Raw genomic sequence first — 17,986 nt, 5'->3', positions numbered from 1 at the left:
TTACCTTATGATATCTCTCCCATCCTATCTACACCACGACAAATCAATCACAGTAGCTTCTCAAACATTTCTTCTCTTTTTGCCTAGAATAATCTCCTCCCAACAAAATTGAAACTCCTTCCTGTTAATATTAAACCTAAACATATACTACCCTCCCCCCATAAACCCCACTTACAATATTTGCAATATCAAATAAATTTGACACACATATCTCTCCTCTCTCAATCCGGCGATATTCACCCCAACCTTGGACCTAGCAATAAATACTCACCTTATCACCCCTCAGCCAATCAGGACTTATTCTTTGCTACTATTTACATATGCAGCATTTGTAAAAATTATAGAATTTCAAACTTGGCTTTCTCATCTCACTCTTTATATCATTGCAGTCACTGAGACCTGGCTAAAACCACATATGAGTGACACAGAAATATTATTCCTTCAGGTTTTAATATTCTCAGAAAAGATAGACTTCATAAAAAGGGCAGGGGTGTTGCTTTAATCTACCAAGAATCCTTAAATATAACACCCTTTCCTAAACCTGTTCCAACCTTTGGCAACTTAGAAGTTCTACTGGCATGCTTACACATTAATAAAAGTAAACAACTGTGTATTGCCACTCTCTATATTCCTCCCAGACAAAACATTCCTGAGTTGGAAGATTTCCTTTCCTGTACATATCACAACATATCCATTGAAACAATCATCCTTGGAGACACCAATATCAACTGGCAGCACCTTATTTCAAACTCACCCGCAAATAGCATAAACTTACATAGATATACTCAGCTCATATCAGGCCCTACAGAAACTCTAAGCAACCAAAATAAAACAACCTTATATTTGATCCTAGTGTCACACTCTGAAAAATTCTCCAACATAGGCATTCTACCTAATATCTTAAGCGACCACCTACCTGCCTACTCACAGAATCCAAACCCATTTGCCAAATCCCACTCATTCGAAACATCCAGAAACCTTGCACATTTCAACCAAAACATATTTATCAATACTCTTAAGGCACACAACTGGTCTCCATTAAAATCTTTACCTCTAGATGATGCTGTTGATTACTTTAACATCTTCCTATATATGCTCAACAGCCTAGCTCCTATCTGCACCAAAAGAATAAAGCATAACCATGCCCCATGGCTTGGAGGGAATGGCAAAAAAAAGACCCCCCCTCAAAATGAACTCTATTTCAAAAACTTCGAAATTCTGCTAAAAGGTTAGTCATTAATGATAAAAAAATAAATAAACTACTTCACTTCACAATTAACTTCCCAAAGAAATAACCCTAAAACGTTTTGCTAATCTGTTTCTTCTCTTTCAATCCTGGAACCCAGCACAGCCCTTCACCTTCTCCTGATAAAGACCCTCTTGAGAGTGCACAAATGTTTAACTCTCATTTCATTGATACCATCCAAAACATCATTAGGGACTTCACTGCTACCACAATTCGCACTCAGCATAATTCAAACATTTTCTCTCCACTCTCTGGTGAAAATACTATCAATATTCCCTCAGCTCCAGACTTATTAATCAAACCAGTACCCACCACCCTAATCCAAAAACTTCTCAATAAACTCAATAAATTAAAGCCATGCTCCCCTCCACTGATGGCATCTCACCTCTCACCCCTAAAAGAGCCCCTCTCAATACCAAAAGAATGCCAAATTCTGGTAATCATGGCCACTCAGTTAAAAAATGCACTATCCAAAGCCAAGAATGCAGCATCCATGGGGCCAGATGACATCCCGGGCTGTGCACTGCATGAACTACAAAATGAACTGGCATCTCACCTATGCGTCATGTTTAATCATAGCCTCACCTTAGGCTTCATGCCCACAGAGTGGCGTACAGCTACAGTCATCCCACTCCACAATGGGTGATCCACTTTGGATCCTGGGAACTACCGTCCCATCAGTCTGATGAGCCTGATCTGCAAGGCCATGGAACACGTTATCATGGAACTTATAAAGACATTGACAACCTTCAAACACTGGACCCCACCCAGTTTGGGTTTGTGAAGGGCTGATCTTGCCTCCTGAACATGATCGACTTCTACAAATCAGTCTCCAGAGCCGTGGACGAGGGTAAGGTGGTTCACACAGCCTTTTTGGACCTCACCAAGGCTTTTGACACCATCCCCCACTCTGGAATCATAGATAAACTTACTAAGGTGAGCATTAATCCCTATGTCACTCGATGAGTTGCAAACTGGCTTACTGACAGAACACACACTGTAAAAGTAGCCGACTCCAAATCCAGCTCCAGACAAGTGACAAGTGGTGTACCGCAGGTTTCTGTCCTCGACCACTCTTGTTTGGCATCTACTTCTCTGAAGTACAGGCCAACACTAAGGGACTATGATTTACAAAGTTCACAGATGACTGCAAGCTGGGAGCCATAATTGAATCCCCAAATGATGTAGATATACTACAAAAAGGCCTTACTGAAACAGATGTCTGGTGCCAGAGCCATGGGCTCAAGCTAAATGCCAAAAAATGTATAGTTGTCCCCTTTGGGAAAAAAACATACCTATAAACTACCACATAGGTGGCAGGACACTAAATACCGAAAGTGTGATAAGAGACCTAGGGACACAGGTGGACAGTGGTCTCACCTTTGATAACCACATAGCCAAAACAGTTAGAAAATCCTTCTACATGGCACACCTCATCATTAAGGACTTTTCATCCAGAAAAAAGGAGCTCATTGTCCTTCTGTACTCATCCCTCATTAGACCCATTATAGAATACAATGCCCTGTTTGGTATGTACCTCACAAAACATCTGCAACAACTAGAAAGGCCACAGAAATACCTCACAAAAAGAATCACAGGCCTAAAGCAGATGCTTTATGCTGACAGTCTATAGAAACTCCAGCTATACTCTGTCGCATATCACCTACTCAGAGGCACTCTCTGCCTAACATACAAGGCAATGTCAAACCCAGAGTTGTTGGACATGCTACACTTAAAGAAATCCCAATCCCTCTGAGCCACACACTCCAGAGATCTTAACCTTGTCATCACAATGAATAGAACATGCTGGAGAGATCAATTCCTGACTCAGAGTCTCCCTATAGTCTGGAATAGTCTGCGCATACATGTCAGACAGAATGCCTCAATGACCCTCTTCAAGAGGAACCTTGAAGACTGAATGTGAGATAGGAAATTCACCCCGGGGATCTCATCAGTAGCCCTGCTAGATAGAAGTCCAGGAAAGTAAATATTTGTGGGAAGCAATAGCCAGGGAACCATTATGGCTAGGCTTGTATAGGCCCCAGGGCCGATAGCCTAGTACCTACCTATGAAGCTATGAACCTTAAACTCTCTGCCGAAGCAACACCATATCCTACAAGCTTCTAATTAATCACTCCATCTCTGAGTCATATATTACAATACTGTGGAAAAGATCCATTATAACTCTTTACGTAAAGGATGTAGTCCATATGAACTGACCAAATATCAGCCCATCTAAATACTTTCACCCCTATCTAAGATTTTAGAAAAATGTGTTACATACACAATTACTAAAGCATCTCTTTGGCATTAACCTCTTCACCACCGCACAACACAACTTTCACCCTGGGCAGAGTACCACCACAGCATTACTGTTTTACCAATACCATAAATAAAGCTCTTGACACTGGCCTGTCTACTTCAGTTATCCGATTGGACTTATCTCAGGCTTTTGATATGGTTTCACATCCAAAGCTTTTACAACAACTTCAATCCATTGGCTGCTCTCCTGACACCCTCATATGGTTCTCTAACTACCTACATAATAGGAGACAATCTGTTTAATGGCTTAATATGCAATCTGAATACCTTCTCAGCAAATGCAGGAGTTCCCCAGGGATCAATATTTGGCCCTCTCCTTTTTAATATTTTTATCAATAACCTTCATACTGCTTCCCACCTTAGTACTCTTATTCAATATGCAGAAGATTCAACTATCATCTCCTCCACTAATAACCTTACAGAACTCCAACATATCACCCAAAAGGCCTTTACCTCTATTAAAACCTGATTAAATAATGCGCAATTAGTTCTGAAACCTAAAAAATAAGCTCCTTCTGTTTACAGCTAAAGAACCAATGGCAGATTTCAAGATAGATTCACAAAACTATACTCAAATCAAAATACTAAATTCTGCGAAATTACTAGGCATCATGATAGATAGAACTTCCACTGAGTGAACTCCCAAACGTTTTGCATCAGAGGCACATGGGACATATGCAAATGACCCTTATGAACATCAAGTGTTTCAGCTAATTGGCGATTCTGAATGCCCATGACTTGTTTCATCATTTTAATGGACAATTTCAAGCCAATAAAGTCAAACCTCACTAGCTGTGGATATGCATATTTCAGCCTTGTTATGACCTCGTCAGCACAGCACAAGCAGAGTGTTTGACTAAGCATAAGAAACACAGGGCTGTTACACTCAGCTGATGTCCATTATAATTAGGGTCACTGATTGGTTTTTCAGTGACCTTCTCACTTACTGTTTTAGTTTGTTGTTTGGGATATTTTGCAGTGACCCTAATGATAATGGACATTAGCTGGGTATAACAGCCCTGCGTTTCTTATGCTTAGTCAAACACTCTTCTTGTGCTATACTGACAAGGTTATAACAAGGCCGAAATATGCATATCCACAGCTAGTGGGGATTGGCTTTATTGGCCTGAAATTGTCCATTAAAAGGATGAAACAAGGCATAGGCATTCAGAATCATCAATTAGCTAAAACACCTGATGTTCATTAGGGTCATTTACATATATCCCATGTGCCTCTGATGCAAGAGGTTTGGGAGGTCACTAAGTGGAAGTTCTAGCTTTGCTGGAGTTTTCATCTTGTTTTTACTGATTGGTTTTTCAGTGACCTCCTCACTTACTGTTTTAGTTTGTTGCGTGGGATATTTTGCAGTGACCTTAATGATCATAGACATCAGCTTGGTATAACAGCCCTGTGTTTCCTATGCTTAGTCAAACACTCTTCTTGTACTGTGCTGACGAGGTCATAACAATGTCAAAATATGCATATCCACAGCTAGTGGAGTTTGGCTTTATTGGCCTGAAATTGTCCATTAAAACGATGAAACAAGTCATGGGCATTCAGAATTGTCAATTAGCTGAAACACTTGATGTTCATAAGGGTCATTTGCATATATCGCATGTGCCTCTGATGCAAGAGGTTTGGGAGGTCACTCAATGGAAGTTCTAGCTTTGCTGGAGTTTTCATTTTGTTTTTCCTGACTGGTTTTTCAGTGACCTTCTCACTTATTGTTTTAGTTTGTTGTTTGGGATATTTTGCAGTGACCCTAGTGATAATGGACATCAGCTGGGTATAACAGCCCTGTGTTTCTTATGCTTAGTCAAACACTCTGCTTGTGCTGTGCTAATGAGGTCATAACAAGGCCGAAATATATATATCCACAGCTAGTGGGGTTTGGCTTTATTGGCCTGAAAATGTCCATTAAAATGATGAAACAAGTCATGAGCATTTAGAATCACCAATTAGCTGAAACACCTGATGTTCATAAGGATCATTTGCTTACATCCCATGTGCCTCTGATGCAAGAGGTATGAGAGGTCACTCAGTGGAGGTTCTAGCTTTGCTGGAGTTTTCATTTTGTTTTTACTGATTGTTTTTTCAGTGACCTTCTTACTTATTGTTTTAGGCATCATGCTAGATGATATACTCTTCTTTGAGCAACACATTCTTGGTACTATAAAGAAGACCCACTTCAGGCTTTGAAAACTATATAGACATAAACTGTATGTGGACAAGCTCACCAGGATAAAACTTGCAAATACAGTACTACGGCCCTCCCTCCTCTATGGAAGCCAAATGATCACTAACCTACACATCTCACTTATGAACAAACCACAGTCATATTACTATAAAATTGCAAAATTTGCCTCTAATTTTCCAAATCAGACACATTACTGCCTGGCCATAAAATGAACTTAATTAGCTTGTATTTGCCCAATGCCTAAATTTCATCCAGCTATCTCTCTTCCATCAATTAATTTACAACCCTGAGAAGTGCCCTACTCTGCAGAACATTATTCAAATGTATTCCCCAACCCTGAGCCTATTCTCTACTAAAAAAATGCTTCTATGCATAACCACACTGAACAAACGAGCTGGAAAATGCCTTTATTCCTATTCCATTGCCAAATTATGGAATGATTTTCCCACATCTATCACTCAGCTGGATTCTCTAAAAATGTTTAAAGCTACTCTTAAAACACACTCCATGGTATTCACCAAACTTCCTTGCAGGAATAGCTTATTCCTGCATGGAAGGGACCATTCCCGAGTAGTATGGCAGCACGCCAAGCATATGTATGAAGGCACACTGGCATGCTCTAAAACGTACATGGTTCTGTGTGTGAGTGGAGGGGGTATGTCTGAGAGCAGTGCTCTAAAAATACACATGCCCCCTGCACTCCATAATTGCCATACAGCAATGTAATGGCGGCGAGAGTTTCCGTGAAATACCTCTCAACCTCTTAGAGTAAAAAATATGGAGAAAGCAAATAAAAGTCTGGCTCATAGAGACTTAAATTGATAAAATAACAGATTATGGATTAGCATGAATGTGCTGAAGGGTATGAAGTCTAAAATGCAAATAGCTGTCAATATTTTGCTACTGCAGTCTTTACTGATTTGCCACTAATCCAGCCAAAAGCCACAATTCTATGAAAAATGGACCACAAATATAAGGCAAATATATGGGCAGTGTTTGGCAATCTGCACTGTTGAGAGGTATGGCGGACACTGTTAGCGTCCGTAGAGCATACCTCAAATGCAAAACTTGCCATGTCATCACCATTGTAAAAGCACCCCCCCCCCACAGATAATGTTGCAGAAATCAATGTGCATACCCCTACAGTACAAAAATGAAACACAACAATTTAATTTTTTTTCAGTCTGCAATAAAGTTTAATCGTAGCTGAGTGGGTGTGCACATTGCACAGCTCTACTCACCCTAGCTTACACATCATAAGGAGCTAAATAGGTATATATTCTAAGACACAGCAATGTGGAAATAGTGAAGTGGTTAGAGCATTTACCTTGCAAGTATTCATTCCCAGTCTGAACCCCAGTAAAGCCAACTACCATTTTGCATGTTAAAGCAGTACATATTTTATTATTTTAATAATTAGGAAGTAAATAACACATATTTGTTAACTAGAGTAGTGCAGTAGGTCCACATGTGATGTGTCAGTGTAATAAAGTTGTGAAACCCCCATATAAACACAAGTGCCCCATACAGTATAATCACACAAGAATAAATGTAATGAAAGCACATTGGGGATGTCAGGGAAGGTAAAGAAATTTATAATATGTCAGGAATGATGAATTGATCCCATACAGGTGGTTGTCCATAAAATAAAACATAAGCAATGCTAAGCATTGCACAGCTATGCTGGCTGGGTGTAAGCATTGTGTAAATATGAATGCTAAGCAATGAGTAGCCCAGCTAAGTGGATTTGCCCATTGGTAAGCAGTGCTGAACCTGCCCCTTTAAGCACTGCCAACCTTAGCTAAGCAGGTTTGCCTGTAGCGTAGCTTAGCTCAGCATATTCAAAACCATCCAATAACGGCAAAGGATGGGAAATCAGCCATATTTAAACCTCACAGGTGGGAATACAGCTCATAACCGGTTGTAGCTCTCCACTGTATGCAGTATGGCTGGTGTTGGAGAGGGCATGCACTTTTGGGTGCAGTGCTGGGGCATACAGGACTCCAAGGTCATGGTAGGACTCCTTGTTAAAAAACATGACGTGAGACTGCTGCAGGACCAGTACCAGGGCTCCCAATATAAAAACAGAGGCCTGGAAAAGTCTCACCTGTGACCTCACCAGTGCCACTGGCATCCCTCGGACTGAAGAGCAGGTCTGGCACCACTATGCCAACTTGAAGCAGAGGAAGAGGGAGCTCTTGGACCAGTGGGTCCAAGAAACATGGCAAAGGGGTGATGTCCCTGGCATGTGTAAGTATTCATATCAACAACTGTTTACCAAAGTCCAGCCTGTGTATGTGATGGATAGGTATGCATAAATGTTTCTCTATCTTCATTTCAACTCCAGCTGAGCTGGCTGTGAACCAGGAAGCCCATGCCAACAGGTTGCAAAGGATGTGTCATGAAACTGGTGAGTAACAATCTAGCTTGTAGTATTCATACCAAATAAATATAAAGGAGTAGAATGTCACCTGGCAGTATTAAAAATGGGTATGGGTTGTATTCAATAAAACAGACAATATTACAGTAGTAGTCTGATATAGGTTATATATAAATAAAACTTTAACTGTTTGTCAATAAAATTCAAAACCCTGGACTGGTTGTGTTTACTCTGGTATGGTATGATTTGAAATGTGTACAGGTTATGCATAGCAACTATAGCTCTGAAAGCATTAAACAATCAAGTCTCACATGAAAAAGTGAGCGCCTCTATAAGACATGAGATTAACTGATATTAAAAATGTCATGGACCAAGATCTGATATCTGAATAGTAATGTTATTTAACCACTGTTTACCATACTGTGCTATGTCAAAAGGTATGTATAGGAATGTATGTATAAGAATGTTGTAATTACAATATCAAATTGTACAACAAAGAGAGAATGAGAAATAAATAATTCAAAGAAGAGACAGCAGTTTCTTAATAGCTCATTCTGATGAAACACACACTTGTTATATTTTTAGCAGAAACAGCCACAGTCAGGTAGTGCTAACAAACATTCCTTCCACAGGTCTTCTAGGTAAAAGAAGGTATAAAGTAACTATAAGAAGACTGTAGTTATACTGTGTCCAACACCCATGGTCCAACTCCGAGGCTACAAATGACAGCAGCATAAGTACATACACCAAGTTGTTTCCCTCAAGAAATGTTCAAAAGTGTCATGCTGTCACAACTACTGGTTCCTGCTAACAACAACAAGGGTGACCGATAGGAATCAAGGCAGAGTGTGTCAGTAGTACACACACACACACACGCACACACACACACACACACACACACACACACACACACACACACACACACACACACACACACACACACACACACACACAGTATGAGTGTACATATGTAACCCTGACAATGTGATTATGGGTAGAAACAGTCATGTAGTATTAACAAACATTCCCTCCATAGGTCTTCCAGGTAAGAGAAAGTATAAAGTAGCTATAAGAGGGCTGTAATTATACAGTATACAAACATACCACTGCCCAACCCAACAAAATGGTTGTTGTAATAATACCTGTAGAGTAATGAATAGAGCAATGAACATTAAAGCTGTGACCACTGCAAGAATCTACATTTGTTAACTGATATCTCTCTATCTCCCCCACCTTATCTTCAGCAATAATCTAAACACATAAATGAATGGGTATCTTTTCCATCAATCCTACTGTTGGGACATGTGACCTGTTGTTTTACAAATGTTGAAATTTATTCCGATTAAAGTTCCCTGTTCAAATACTATCATTGGTGGCCTGTTGCTATCAATGTAACCTGCATGCCAGTGTAATGCCCACTGTGGTTCCATATATGCATGTGTTCTGTTTGCTATGCAAATGTTCCAAATCTGTTGTTTTGAGTTAATGGGAATACTCATGCATGCTGTTATAACTAATCCTGGAATGTATTTATCATTACTAATCAACATATGTTCTAAAACTGCAACACCATAGCACATCAGGGAAGGATGATGCCAGCAGATTCACCTCTCCTGCCTCATCTGGCCATGGTAGTAGGCCCCAGCATGTCTGGGACTCACCCCAGGACCTCCTCGTCTGCTGGTCCTGCACCACCTTCAGGTGGAACGACCTCAGGGGATGGGGCTCATCCCCCCTGCTGGGTGTGGCCGTGGACAGGATCCTGTCACCCAAAGCCAGGTCTGAGGTCTCGTACGTAGCGAGCTCCACAAGGAATTTGGAGATCTGCTACACCAGCTTGAGGACCGCATGGCACAATTAAAGGGTCAGACTGCCCCTTGGCACTACAGACAACCACTCTACCTTTAATACATTGCTTCATTCCCATCTCCAAAACCTCTGGGAATGTTCCTGCTCTCATCACACATGACTCACTTGTTTTTCCTCATTTCTGACACTCCTTTACTTCTATCTTCTCTTCATCACACTGAGCTTCTCTGACTACTACCACCTTCATTCATCTCATTTACTCGTACTCTTGCTCTACTTCTTTTCTTTTTCATTATTGTTCCACCCTTCTTAGATTCTACAATTTCACCTCTCATCACCTATCCTACTTTAACTATGCTAAGATTTCATGTAAAACTGTAATGTCAACCCTGTGTTATTTCACATTCTAACAAATGTAACATAAATATGCAACAATGGGGTTTTCATATTCTAGTTGAATTATATATGTGTGTAATTTTTCCTTTTACATTTGTAAACATATTATCACTGCAATTGTAGATTTTTATAATATTATGCAGTACCATCGTTCTTCAATACTATTGCATGACAGTACATGCATTGTCTTCATATTATATTGTTGTACATGGAGATTTTCTCCATGGGACTCCATTGAAAGCAGGCTCTTATTTGGACTAAGGAATATCCTGGTAAACAAACTGTAAAATAGATAAATTAATAAAATCAGTGGGTCGGGTTTAGTTATGCACACAAGTACACATCTATGGTGAAGGACAGCAAATTGTGTAATATCATAGTTTATACTGTACCTGTGCATAAATGTAGCACTAATTGAGGACCAATGCATATTGTGTATCAGCTAACAATACCTCTCTCTCCCTGCTACCTAGGTCCCTCAACTCTACATGAGGTACAGCAGCCTGAAGCCATCAAGTATGAGATTTTATTGTTTTGGCTCACCAGTACCCCAGGCATGTTAAGGTGTTACATACAGCCATTTGGCAATATCTCCATGATCACTTGTAGTGGGGTTCACTGCCTAATATCACAGTGGAATCACAGGGGCCTATTTGCATGTGATGTCATATATCTGTAGCATACCTACCTCACAAACCTGTCATTGCAGGACATCTGGATAAAGACTGGAAAATGCAGGGACAAATGGCCAGGAGTAGGGACATATTATAGACATTGCTGTTATACAGTGCATATGAAAGGTGTACACACCTGTTAGAATGCCAGGTATTTCTGATATATGACAATGTGAGCACAATACAGAAGACCAAACAAATATCCAACCTGTCCTGTGACCTACAATCTGTGCAATGCAATTGACAAACTAGTAAATCTGTTAGTGGAACAAGTATGTGACATGGAAATTGTCCAGGAAATTAGATGCATATGTGTGCACAGGATGAAGCCCATACTTTGTTGCAGCACCATGTGACAAAGTCACAGCAGTACATCATATTAGATACACACCTGCCATCAATTGCCAACTCTTGGATTAATTGCAAATAACACTCAGCTCACATAACAAGGATATCCCAACATAGACCCACAATTGTCTGCTACAGCAAAAGCCATGATTCGCATGCAGTTTAACATGCTGCAAAGGGATCACATGTTAGAAAGGTATCAGCCTGGAGAAGGCTACAGAAATACACCCACAGCATTTCATATGCCATGTAACACAGTGCGAATAGTCATCAAAAGGTGTTCCAGATATGGTTCAACAGTGACATTGTGAAGAAGTGGACATTCCTACCTGAATGTGGAGGATACAATAACAATGATGCCCAGGGAGGCTGCCAGGGGCCATACAGCAACACCAAAGGAGTGACAGACATCTGTGGCAAGTACTGTGTGTGCATTACATGTGATAACAATCTTATTTGGTCTTCACATGTCTTGGCTCTATGGTGTGTTTGGAAGATGGCAGCAGTTCCTCACAACAAACAACATTCAGTCCTGTGTAACTTCTGGACAACAATACATCACCTTTTCAAAAAAGATGTGTGTAAATGTGTTAAGTTGTTATGAGACCAATGTTAAACTATCTTTCTCCACAATTCAGTCATTATGTTGGCCATATAAAACCACTGCACAACAGCAGAACACACTATCCACACAGTGAAGTAGGCTTATGGCAGTATCATACTTTTGGTTTGCTGTTCACAACTTTGAACTGGGGCTGTAGCCAATTTGCAGTGCATTATGACCAGTTTCAAACACCAGTCCCTTGTGGATATAATCCTTCCGGTGTCTGACACATACGTGTGTATGGGGAGGTATTTCAACATTGCACACAGCAATGGCCCACACGTTACATCCACTGGGAAAAAGGATGGCTTAACAAGAACACAATCAACAGTCTGCAGTGGCCAAGCCTGAATCCACACCTAAATACAATACACAATCTGCGTGGTGAACTGATGAGTGCTGCGCATGAGGGATGGCTTTGCAAACTGACACATTTGGAGGTGTTCTGCATGGGAGAGTGTGCAAACATTGCCATGTCAAGATGTGCCATACTGATACACACCTTCCCAAGAGTACTGAATTCTGTGATGAGATGAATAGGTGCTTTAAAGTATCAGTTTACAGGTGTGCACCATTATGCCACCCAGCTATTGTAGTCATATCATGTACAGTATGTGAACCTTACCTGATGTATATGTTCTTCAATTGGAGTGCACAGGTTATATGTCATATGAAATGGTGGAAATGTTATGGCAATATCACTGGTGTCTAATGTGATCTGTCACAAAATCATTGCATGTTAAAAAGGTTTTGTACACTTACTATATCCACGGTAATCTTGGGAAGTTGTTTCAGTAACTGCTCTTGTTTTCACATACATGTACTACAGATTATGCCATCTTTATAACACAGTATGATGTTAAGTAGGGTCACCAATCCACTGGACGAACCAGTAATGTATCAGATACACATAGGAGGTATGAGCAGCAGACAGGAAAGATGAACCACTATGCGGATATTCTTTGAAACTCTGTACAGTTGGTAGGCATGTTCTGCAGGTTTGGCCACAATACTATACAGATGAACAGCAGTAATGTTTACATGTGTGCAGTGTGTTGTAGGTGAAGGCTCACTACCAAATAAAAACAGTCACATATCCAAGTGGTGTAAATTTGTAGTTACAGTAAGTTGAAAGGTATGCACTGCATGATGTTGAGGACCGGTCCAGAGTGTATCTGTTTCAGTCTGAGTCTATGTCATGATTGTCATCTGTTGCCTAATGTGAGGTTTGTGGAATGCCTCTGGGACACCTCACGTGTGTGTGTGTGTGTGTGTGTGTGTGTGTGTGTGTGTGTGTGTGTGTGTGTGTGCATGTGTGCGTGTGTGCGTGTGTGTGTGTGTGTGTGTGTGTGTGTGTGTGTGTGTGTATGTGTGTATGAGACTGAGTGTGTGAGAGTGTGAGTGTGTGTGAGAGTGTGAGAGTGTGAGAGTGTGAGTGAGTGTGAGAGTGTGAGTGGGTGCGAGTGAGTGTGAGAGAGTTTGAGAGAGAGTGTGTGACAGAGTGTGATAGAGTGAGTGTGTGTGAGTGAGTGTGCCACCAAACTTTATAGTTCAGATAGTAATGTACATATGTTGTCTTTTTCGCACAGGTGGTGATGGTTATCGCAGTCCCTCCAGCTGGGTAAGTGATATTACTTTGTTTGGTGACTCTGACCATGATGATACTAATAGTGAGGCACAGGTGAGGTTGTCAGAGGCTGCAGAGGTGTCATTGGTTGGCATCCCACCTATTTCAACCTCATCCCCACACACAGTCACAATGCCCACCCATTCCCCATCACCAGTGGTCATAATAGAAAGACAGCTGGGTGCTGGCACAGAACATGCAAGTGTGGTGACTATGACAAGTGAGTGCCCAGGCAATGGCCATAGTCAGAATACTGGTGAGGTCCCACACAGGCAGGCAGGCAGGGGTGCTCGTAAGAAAATGTCTGCCTGTCCAGCCCATGTTGGAAGTGCCACTGCTGCAGTAACCAGGTGCACGTTTCAGTCCATAATGGATGCACAGTTATGTAATTAACATAACACCAAACAAGTGTGCAGGCTGGTGGAAGAACATCTCCGCGGTGCTCATAATGATTTTCGCAAAATCATTGCAGTCATATGTGAGGGCAATGAGATCGCAGATAGATGGTGGGGTCAGGTCATGGCACTTCTCCACCATGGAGTATCTGTGCTTGAACATATGCCAGATGTGAGGCAGTGGCCATGTGAAGGTAGCTCAGGACCAGGATCATCTGGGCGTGCAAGTGGCCATGCACTATCATGCTCCCATATGGGCAGTAACACCAGCACTAGTGAGGGTGGTGTGGTGTCCATGCCAAGACATCACAGGCAATGGGCACATGGTTCTGGACAGTCCCAACAGGGTCGCGGATCCAACAGACATATGTCACCATCAGGGAGCAGTACTCTCTCCGGCCTTATTAGTGGTAGTGCCCATGATACCCTTGGCAGATCTAGTTCCCATGTCCATCGCCGGAGGTGGTGAACTGTACACCCTGCCATGTATGGGACACAGCTGTCCAGAAAACATCAGTGTAGGGCAGCCACATGGCATGTCTGTGTGCACACACACACACACACACACACACACACACACACACACACACACACACACACACACACACACACATACACATCACAAGCACAATATACTCACCTCCACACACATGTACCACACCTGCATAGGCCATGCCATTCCCATTCCCCAAACACACACACATACTGTCAACCAAATGGCACAGCCTATGGCTCTGGCAAAACCACACAACACCCTGTGCATATGATGAAACATGTGCCAGATCCCTGACATCCAAAACATCAATGCAGGGACATACAAATATGGGTCGGATGCACAGGGTGAACTTAGTAAACTGTATGTAGGTAATGCTGTGTAAGGTGCTGTCATCTGGCATTTATAAGGGGTACACATCAGAGTGTGTGTACAGTTTAACCCATGATGCATAATTGCTATTCTTAATGCTGAGTGAATGTGTTCTCACATGCTGTATCTCGTTTGTGTTTTAGGCCTCTGTGTGTCACCAGGATGTGGCCATGAAGCAAGACCAAGGGGTATGGCAGTGCAGTAACACATCAACCATGTCATAGGCAAAGTACAGCTGTATCTGCATGAATTTCACAGGTCTGTACAACAGTGATTGCATATGCCTCGCAGATTATAGGGCTGAGGGTTGTATATAGGTTTATGGTGATTGACAGCATCTGTGTCAGAGTGAAGAATGGTAAGTGTGGTGGCTTGGACACACCTCAGGAGGTTTCATCAAAAAACACACACACACACACACACACACACACACACACACACACACACACATTTGGCAGTACTGACTTCCATTGGTTCATAGCTTCATAGGTGTGTAGGAGGTGAATGGCCATGAAGACTCTGCAAGGCTAGCCTAAGGAAATACCCTGGCATTAGGACTCATGAAAACAGGCCCCAGTGTGGCTAATGAGTATACTTACTGGAGTGATCCCCAGAGGTGGGTATTGTATTCCACATCCACTCATCCAGATGTATATTGTGGATGGCCAGTGATGTGCATTACTTCACATGCATTTGATTTATATTCAGTACCATGGACAGTGTCTGGGTTGTGAACCTATCCCACAAGCATATTCTTTGGAGTGTAGATGTGTGCTTGAGGTATCTGAGGCATGTTGTGTGGACAGATTGGGATCTTCTGATGTCGCATTCCTGACCCAGTTTGGTGAGACACTGCTGTGTAACTCAGGCAGTGGTTGCACCTACATAGACAGTATGATACAGGGATTCATTGGAGTTATAGGAGTCTGTCCATACAGGGCATGTGTGTAAGGCGTGGTATTAGTTTTGTGGGTACATTTGCAGCCTCTACAGTTGTTGCAGGTATCCAGTGGTGTGCATCACAAAAGGGCCACTGTACACATCGATTGGGCTACTGAGGGGATGGAACAGGGTGCCATATCCTTTTACTTGCTAGATAACACACACTCAGTCAGTAAATGTAACATATTGTACTTTCTGATGTCAGTGGCACTGGTGTGGTCAACAGGCATGTAGTCCACTGCAATCACAACGTGGGTACTTTCTGTTAGACAATTTGCAGGAGAACTACCAATATAGTGGTTGCTGCCTAACCAAGTATGTTTGTGCATGATCCATGGGTGGAGATTGGTCTCTGAGTATTACAAGGTTTGCCTATATTGTTCACTAATCCATACTGTCACATAGTCATTGCACATGGCACTAAACATTTAGAGCTGAGGATTGTCTTCACCAACCTCTATGGTGTTTGACAACTATTGGCCTTATAATGTTGACACTGGGACATATACTAGGTTCTCAATATAATGATTTAGTAAAACCCACCCCCTAATGGATTCTGTTATTGCACACATACTTACCAGTACTGAGTTTTGAACCCCTACCTAGCTATGTATTGCTACTACAGTGTTATGCATTTATCATATGCACCACGGAGCTTATATGTTTGAGAGTGACATCAGCAGCAGTGCTAAAGGAGGGGTAAGGGAAGTGTAGTAAGTGCGAATGACCACAAAATCAGGTGTCTTCAAAGACACACATACTCTCTCACACAAACACACACATTTTCAGAGTTGCCAGGGCCAAGATTAGAATTCCTACCTAACTAGTATGCTACACTATAGTATTATGCAATTATCACAAGCACCACAGAGCTTATATGTTGGAGAGCTGTCCAAAGGTATCTTTGAAGGTGAGTGACATCAACAGCAGTGCTAAAGGAGGGATGAGGGAAGTGTAGTAAGTGTGAATGACCACAAAATCAGGTGTCTACAAAGACACACACACTCTCTTACACAAGCACACACATTTTCACAGTTGCCAGAACCAGGATTAAAACTCCTACCTAACTAGCTTGCTACACTATAGTATTATGCAATTATCACAAGCACCATGCAGTTTATATGTTGGAGAGCTGTCCAAAGGTATCTTTGAAGTTGAGTGACATCAGCAGCAGTGCTGAAGAAAGAGTAAGGGAAGTTTAATGTGTGTGAATGGCCTCTACCACATTCATCTAGAAAGTCACACAGTTACACACAACTTAACATTTGACAGGGCTGAGATTACAACTGCTACATGGATACTTATTTGTACTGTAGTGTCACGCAGTTATCACAAGCACCACTGAGACTATAAGGCTAAGGGCTAACCAAAGGTATTTCTACAGTGAATGACATCAGCACATCATGTGATATAGGCCAATGGGATGTATACTAGGTGGGAAAGGCCTCATAATGGGATTCTCTCTGTCACTGTCTGTCTTTCACTTCCCCACATCTCTGTGTGTGTATGTTTGACATATTATATTATGTTGGCCTTAGATATGTGTGAGTATTCCTATCCAATGTGTGTGTGTGTGAAGTATCAATGGTGTACAATTTGGCGTATGTGCACAGACAGCTGCGAATAACTGATATCTGTAGTCCACAGTGTTGTGAGACATGGGCTTCATTTCTCTATGTGTAGGAGCATGCCCAGTATTACCTTTTATATTGCGTGTGTGCATCCATTCCAGGGAGGGTTGTACTCCAGTTCAGAGTTTTGTGTGCTACAGCTACACCTAGCAAACTGTTTCTGCAGGATATCTGTAGATAGCTTGCCAATATGGAGACACGATGTGCATAAAATATGGGGGATACTTTAACTATTGCTCTCTGTGCTGCTTGTGTGACATGTTTGGTTGTAGCATAGATTTTCTGACATGTATTGTTTTACACTGTGAAGTATCATGTCATCATCTACTGGCAGTTATCATTCTTTGCTCACAGTTATATACCAGGGAAATACAGGATGAAGGAAGCCGAGACCAATATTCTTAAGCATATAGATTATACATTCTGGCACACGCCTGCCATTATGGAGGGGTAGCTACAGGCAATAGACTGCTGGTTCTGTGTAAATGGTGCAGCACCTTGTTAGTATACTGGCTGAGGATCCCCTCCTTGTGCTTTTCTCAACTGCACC

The sequence above is a fragment of the Protopterus annectens genome, chromosome 5.part0 (genome assembly GCF_019279795.1).
Source record: "Protopterus annectens isolate FY-2018-M chromosome 5.part0, PAN1.0, whole genome shotgun sequence".
NCBI lineage: Eukaryota > Metazoa > Chordata > Ceratodontiformes > Protopteridae > Protopterus > Protopterus annectens.
This window is presented reverse-complemented; position numbering follows the sequence as displayed.